Here is an 8,092-nt window from a genome sequence, read left to right on the forward strand (position 1 = left end):
GGCCAGTACATCAGGAGACGTGGAGGAGGCCGTAGGAGGGCAACAATCCAGCGGGAGGACCGCTACCTCCGCCTTTGTGCAAGGAGGAGCAGGAGGAACACTGCCAGAGCCCTGCAAAATGACCTCCAGCAGGCCACAAATGTGCATGTGTCTGCTCAAACAGGCTGTTTGGCATTTGCCAGAGAACACCAAGATTGGCAAATTCGCCACTGGCGCCCTGTGCTCTTCACAGATGAAAGCAGGTTCACACTGAGCACGTGACAGACATGACAGAGTCTGGAGACGCCGTGGAGAATGTTCTGCTGCCTGCAACATCCTCCAGCATGACCGGTTTGGCAGTGGGTCAGTCATGGTGTGGGGTGGCATTTCTTTGGTGGGACGCACAGCCCTCCATGTGCTCGCCAGAGGTAGCCTGACTGCCATTAGGTACCGAGATGAGATCCTCAGACCCCTTGTCAGACCATATGCTGGTGCGGTTGGCCCTGGGTTCCTCCTAATGCAAGACAATGCTAGACCTCATGTGGCTGGAGTGTGTCAGCAGTTCCTGCAAGAGGAAGGCATTGATGCTATGGACTGGCCCGCCCGTTCCCCAGACCTGAATCCAATTGAGCACATCTGGGACATCATGTCTCGCTCCATCCACCAACGCCACATTGCACCACAGACTGTCCAGAAGTTGGCGGATACTTTAGTCCAGGTCTGGGAGGAGACCCCTCAGGAAACCATCCCCCACCTCATCAGGAGCATGCCCAGGCGTTGTAGGGAGGTCATACAGGCACGTGGAGGCCACACATACTACTGAGCCTCATTTTGACTTGTTTTATGGACATTACATCAAAGTTGGATCAGCCTGTAGTGTGGATTTCCACTTTAATTTTGAGTGTGACTCCAAATCCAGACCTTCATGGGTTGATAAATTTGATTTCCATTGATGATTTTTGTGTGATTTTGTTTTCTGCACATTCAACTATGTAAAGAAAAAAGTATTTCATAAGAATATTTCATTCATTCAGATCTAGGATGTGTTATTTTAGTGTTCCCTTAATTTTTTTGAGCAGTGTATATATAGTGGGGAAAAAGTATTTAGTCAGCCACCAATTGTGCAAGTTCTCCCAATTAAAAAGATGAGGCCTGTAATCTTCATCATAGTTGAAGTGTACCTATGACAGACAAAATGAGGGAAAAATATCCAGAAAATCACATTGTAGGATTTTTAATTAATTTATTTTGCAAATTATGGTGGAAAAAAAGTATTTGGTAACCTACAAACAAGCAAGATTTCTGGCTCTCACTGACCTGTAACTTCTTTAAGAGGCTCCTCTGTCCTCCACTCGTTACCTGTATTAATGGCACCTGTTTGAACTTATCAGTATGAAAGACACCTGTCCACAACCTCAAACAGTCACACTGCAAACTCCACTATGGCCAAGACCAAAGAGCTGTCAAAGGACACCAGAAACAAAATTGTAGACCTGCACCAGGCTGGGAAGACTGAATCTGCAATAGGTAAGCAGCTTGGTTTGAAGAAATCAACCGTGGGAGCAATTATTAGGAAATGGAAGACATACAAGACCACTGATAATCTCCCTCGATCTGGGGCTCCACGCAAGATCTCACCCTGTGGGGTCAAAATGATCACAAGAACGGTGAGCAAAAATCCCAGAACCACACGGGGGGACCTAGTGAATGACCTGCAGAGAGCTGGGACCAAAGTAACAAAGCCTACCATCAGTAACACAATATGCCGCCAGGGACTCAAATCCTGCAGTGCCAGACGTGTCCCCCTGCTTAAGCCAGTACATGTCCAGGTCCGTCTGAAGTTTGCTGGAGAGCATTTGGATGACCCAGAAGAAGATTGATCCGTGTAAAGGAAAGAATAAATGGGGCCATGTATCGTGAGATTTTGAGTGAAAACCTCCTTCCATCAGCAAGGGCATTGAAGATGAAACGTGGCTGGGTCTTTCAGCATGACAATGATCCCAAACACACCGCCCAGGCAACAAAGGAGTGGCTTCGAAATAAGCATTTCAAGGTCCTGGAGTGGCCTAGCCAGTCTCCAGATCTCAACCCCATAGAAAATCTTTGGAGGGAGTTGAACGTCCGTGTTGCTCAGCAACAGCCCCAAAACATCACTGCTCTAGAGGAGATCTGCATGGAGGAATGGGCCAAAATACCAGCAACAGTGTGTGAAAACCTTGTGAAGACTTACAGAAAACGTTTGACTTCTGTCATTGCCAACAAAGGGTATATAACAAAGTATTGAGATAAACTTTTGTTATTGACCAAATACTTATTTTCCACCATAATTTGCAAATAAATTAATAAAAAATCCTACAATGTGATTTTCTGGATTTTTTTTCTCTCATTTTGTCTGTCATAGTTGAAGTGTACCTATAATGAAAATTACAGGCCTCTCTCATCTTTTTAAGTGGGAGAACTTGCACAATTGGTGGCTGACTAAATACTTTTTTGCCCCACTGTATTTCACCTTTATTTAAAAAGGTAGGCTAGTTGAGTTCTCATTTGCAACTGCGACCTGGCCAAGATAAAGCAAAGCAATTCGATACAAACAACAACACAGTGTTCCACATGGAATAAACCAAACATACAGTCAATAATACAGTAGAACAAAAGAAAACAAAAAATCTATATACAGTGAGTGCAAATGAGGTAAGTTAAGGAAATAAATAGGCCATGGTGGCTTAAGTAATTACAATATAGCAATTAAACACTGGAATGGTAGATCGGCAGAAGATGAATGTGTAAGTAGAGATACTGGGGTGCAAAGGAGCAAGATAAATAAAAACAGTATGGGGATGAGGTAGGTAGATGGGCTGTTTACAGATGGGCTATGTACAGGTACAGTGATCTGTGAGCTGCTCTGACAGCTGGTGCTTAAAGCTAGTGAGGGAGATGTGAGTCTCCAGCTTCAGAGATTTTTGCAGTTCGTTCCAGTCATGGGCAGCAGAGAACTGGAAGGAAAGATGACCAAAGGAGTAATTGGCTTTGGGGGTGACCAGTGAGATATACCTGCTGGAGCGCGTGCTACAAGTGGGTGCTGCTTTGGTGATCAGTGAGCTGAGATAAGGCGGTGCTTTACCTAGCAGAGACTTGTTGATAACCTGTAGCCAGTGGGTTTGGCGACGAGTATGACGCGAGGGCCAACCAACGAGAGCGTACAGGTCGCAATGGTGGGTAGTGTATGGGGCTTGGGTGACAAAACGTATGGCACTGTGATAGACTGCATCCAATTTGTTGAGTAGAGTGTTGGAGGCTATTTTATAGATGACATCACCGAAGTCGAGGATCAGTAGGATGGTCAGTTTTACGAGGGTATGTTTTGCAGCATGAGTGAAGAATGCTTTGTTGCGATATAGGAAGCCGATTCTAGATTTAATTTTGGATTGGAGATGCTTAATGTGAGTCTGGAAGGAGAGTTTACAGTCTAACCAGACACCCAGGTATTTGTAGTTGTCCACGTATTCTAAGTCAGAGCCGTCCAGAGTAGTGATGCTGGACGGGCGAGCAGGTGCGGGCAGTGATCGATTGAAAAGCATGCAGTTAGTTTCACTTGTGTTTAAGAGCAGTTGGAGACCACGGAAGGAGAGTTGTATGGCATTGAAGCTCGTCTGGAGGTTCTACGTAGAGGTGGATCAGAGAATCACCAGCAGCAAGAGCAACAGAGAAATGCTTATTGAAATTCTCAATTATAGTGGATTTATCAGTGGTAACAGTGTTTCCTAGCCTCAGAGCAGTGGGCAGCTGGGAGGAGGTGCTCTTATTCTCCATGCACTTTACAGTGTCCCAGAACCTTTTTGGAGTTAGTACTACAGGATGCAAATTTCTGTTTGAAAAAGCTAGCCTTAGCTTTTCTAACTGCCTGTGTATATTTCTTCCAGCAATACAACTCAGTTGGCCTGAAGGAGGAAACTGAGGCAAAGGGAGTTGATGGTGCTGCTAAACAGCATTCCAGATTAGATTCTATAAGTTTTTTTTCATAATTTTTGCTAATATGTAATGATCCTTTTCTGCTAATTAAATCTGATGAATTTGATGTAGGGCTTCAGTAGCTGGAGGCAAGGCTTCTCCTACAGAGCTCCTCTTTATGGAATGGTTTGCTGACGTGACGTGAGAGAATCAGACTCTCAACCTTAAAGTCTAGACTGAAGACTTCTCTCTTCTGTCAGTCAGATGACTGAGTGTAGTCTGGCCCATGGGTGGGAAGGTGAACGGAAAGGTACTAGCCCCGACAACCCACCCCACCCTTAAACATGAAAGCCATCTGACCCTAGCTTCATGAAATGTTTGCACCCTCTATAGCCATTATGGTCTTTAAAAATCAAATCCATGAACGTTTGAAAGTGTTTTTCTGTGCTCTATCCTGTTCTGATGTATCCATCGGCCTGACAAGCATGCCCACCATGAACCGCTTTTATTGTGCTTCTGTCTCTGGGTTCCTTGCTCTTTGGGGTTTTAGGCAGTGTATCTGTAAAGCTCTTTGTGATGCTGTTTTACAACTGCTGATGTAAAAAGGACCTTATAAAATACATTTTGATTTGATGATATCCTTGCTGTGCTTTCACTAACAATTAGATATTTTTGTAAAATTCCTAACATTGTCCCTAAGATATTTTTTCTCTAACTTGTGAGCATTGCAATTGTAGAACTCAGCACAACTGCCAGTGTGGTTTATTTTGTTCTGCAATAGATGTAATTAGGTCCTTGATTATGTTGTAGGCAGCACAGTCGGATGTGGAAGTTTGGACCCGTCAGATAAAGGAGAACCTCACAGGCCAGAGAATGTTGTTCCTTACCTGTTAGAGATACGTGGAAACTCTCGCAGAACAACAGTAAGTCGCGTAAGTAGTTGCTACACCTCTGACCTAAGGTTTTATCCCACCTCTAAACACCCCTTTCTGTCTGGCTTAGCTCTACCAGTAATGACTGCCACGTTCCTATACCTTGCTGTGTCCTGGTCCCACAATCTCTTGGCTCTGCATAGCTAATTCCAGTTACTTTATACTGTTATCACCACCTCATGCTGTCACCTCACCCTGTCCACTACATATCCGAGAAACATGAGTTCCCCCCTCCCCTGCTTAATCTATTCTACAGTCGTGGCCAAAGGTTTTGAGAACGACACAAATATTAATTTCCACAAAGTTTGCTGCGTCGGTGTCTTTAGATATTTTTTGTCAGATGTTACTTTGGAATACTGCAGTATAATTACAAGCATTTCATGAGTGTCAAAGGCTTTTATTGACAATTACATGAAGTTGATGCAAAGAGTCAATATTTGCAGTGTTGACCCTTTTTTTTTGCATGCTGTCAATTAACTTATGGGCCACACTGATGGCAGCCCATTCTTGCAAAATCAATGCTTGGAGTTTGTCAGAATTTGTGGATTTTTTTTTTGTCCACCCGCCTCTTGAGGATTGACGACAAGTTCTCAATGGGATTAAGGTATTGGGAGTTTCCTGGCCATGGACACAAAATAATGATATTTTGTTCCCCGAGCCACTTAGTTATCCCTTTTGCCTTATGGCAAAGTGCTCCATCATGCTGGAAAAGGCATTGTGCGTGACCAAACTGTTCCTGGAAGGTTGGCAGAAGTTGCTCTCGGAGAATGTGTTGGTACCATTCTTTATTCATGGCTGTGTTCTTAGGCAAAATTGTGAGTGAGCCCACTCTCTTGGTTGAGAAGCAACCCCACACATGAATGGTCTCAGGATGCTTTACTGTTGGCATGACACAGGACTGATGGTAGCGCTCACCTTGTCTTCTCCGGACAAGCTTTTTTCCGGATGTCCCAAACAATCGGAAAGGGGATTCATCAGAGAAAATGACTTTACCCCAGTCCTCAGCAGTCCAATCCCTGTACATTTTGCAGAATACCAGCCTGTCCCTGATGTTTTTCCTGGACAGAAGTGGCTTCTTTGCTGCCCTTCTTGACACCAGGCCATCCTCCAAAAGTCTTCACCTCACTTTGCATGCAGATGCACTCACACCTGCCTGCTGCCATTCCTGAGCAAGCGCTGTACTGGTGGTGCCCCAATCCAGCAACTTAATCAACTTTAGAAGATGGTCCTGGCGCTTGCTGGACTTTCTTGGGCACCCTGAAGCCTTCTTCACAACAATTGAACCGCTCTCCTTGAAGTTCTTGATGATCCGATAAATGGTTGATTTTTAGATGCAATCTTAATGGCAGCAATATCCTTGCCTGTGAAGCCCTTTTTGTGCAAAGCAATGATGACAGCACATGTTTCCTTGCAGGTAACCATGGTTGACAGAGGAAGAACAATGATTCCAAGCACCACCCTCCTTTTGAAGCTTCCAGTCTGTTATTTGAACTCAATCAGCATGACAGAGTGATCTCCAGCCGTGTCCTCGTCAACACTCACACCTGTGTTAACAAGAGAATCACTGACATGTCAGCTGGTCCTTTTGTGGCAGGGCTGAAATGCAGTGGAAATGTTTTTTTGGGGATTCAATTCATTTGCATGGCAAAGAGGGACTTTGCAATTAATTGCAATTCATCTTCTCACTCTTCATAACATTCTGGAGTATATGCAAATTGCCATCATACAAACTGAGGCAGCAGACTTTGTGAAAATTAATATTCTCAAAATCTTGGGCCACAACTGTACATGAAATCTTCTGACCTGTGTGCCAACACTTCACACTGCATAATCCACTCAAACTGGATAGTTTCATGTTGATTCGGTTATATTTTTGCTTATATATTTGTATAATATTTTCTAGGTCTGACATGATGTCCCCTTCAATCACTGATGATAGGAATGCTCAGTTGACTACTCGCCTTGAATAGTAAATCGCTTTTTTTAGTGCGTCTCCATCATATTTGTCCCACTGTATTGGGGTTAGTCAATGGAGGTTTTAAACATAAATGTTCACCTTTCAGCCTGGAGAAAAGGTTGAAGGCCATGGAGAAGAGAAACTGGATTGTATGCTGGTTTCTTCAACACTGTGCAGCAATTATGGAAAGTCTGCAGACTAAGATTACTCTCTGTCTGCTGGCTACAATCCATTGGCTGATCCTGTAGCGCTCTTTCTAGCGTGGCAGAAAGCATGCAGGTACTGCAGCCAATTCAGTGTTGTTGAACACTGCATCACACTGGCATATCACTGCTAAATCTCATTCACCCAGGTGCTTTGAACTATATCAAAGATTTCTATCATAATTCAAGATTTTTTATTAACATTTCTTAAAAAAAAATTTCAGATGGACAAACCGTTGCTGTGCGGCTCTCCAGAAAAATCAAGTGGACACGAGAGCGAATAAAACAGCAGATCAACGCCTACAATTGAAGGAACCTCAATTCCACCCAAGACTGGAGTACGTGGATGTTCTCCAGAAAGACCATATAGTCTGGTCCTAGTTGTCCAACAATTTGGGGGACAGTCTGCTCTGGGCAAAGCAGCGTGCAGTGATGCTGCATAACATGTGCCTTAGGGCAGCAAAGGAGAAGCACCTTATAGAAGCAGACGTACAAAATTGCCTTTTTTTTATTGCCAGAGAGTTGGGGCTTTTTGAGGAGGCCCTTGCTTCTCTTGGGCAGTGTGAGGCTGAGCCAACACGCTTTCCCCTGGGTGACTCTGTGCTGCTCCGAAATAAAATGCAGAACATATTAAAGCTCCAGCAAGCATTTTCAATGTTGACTAGTCAGCACAGATGTAGAGGAGGACAGTGATTCAGAAGATTGAGAAATTAATGTCTGTCTGTGTTTGCGTGTGAGTTCTACACAGACAAACTATACACTGAGTATTCCAAACATTAGGAACACCTGCCCTCAGAACAGCCTCAATTCATCAGGGCATGGACCTGTACCACTGCACATTGACTCGATACCAGTACCTCCTGTATATAGCCTCGTTCTTTTATTGCTACTTTTTTTACTTTACTTAGTAAATATTTTCTTAACAGCATTGTTGGTTAAGGGCTTGTCAGTAAGCATTTCACGGTAAGGTCTGTCGTGGAAATTTCCTCTATTTACCTTCATGGGAGCAAACCACAACACAAGTCAGAGTTAGTTATCAAAGTCCATCTTTTAATTATATGAGCTCTATCACA

The 8,092-nt window shown here is 43.8% G+C and overlaps 1 long non-coding RNA gene across 1 annotated transcript; it reads left to right on the forward strand.

Annotated features, from left to right (window-relative positions):
* The first annotated feature begins 3,819 nt into the window (after positions 1-3,819).
* LOC110505208 lies at positions 3,820-7,900 on the forward strand. The gene is made up of 3 exons (XR_002470713.2): positions 3,820-4,859; positions 6,923-7,095; positions 7,244-7,900. It is a non-coding gene; the product is annotated as an uncharacterized LOC110505208 (long non-coding RNA).
* Positions 7,901-8,092: the final 192 nt, after the last annotated feature.

Source organism: Oncorhynchus mykiss, chromosome 25 (genome assembly GCF_013265735.2).
Source record: "Oncorhynchus mykiss isolate Arlee chromosome 25, USDA_OmykA_1.1, whole genome shotgun sequence".
Taxonomy (NCBI): domain Eukaryota; kingdom Metazoa; phylum Chordata; class Actinopteri; order Salmoniformes; family Salmonidae; genus Oncorhynchus; species Oncorhynchus mykiss.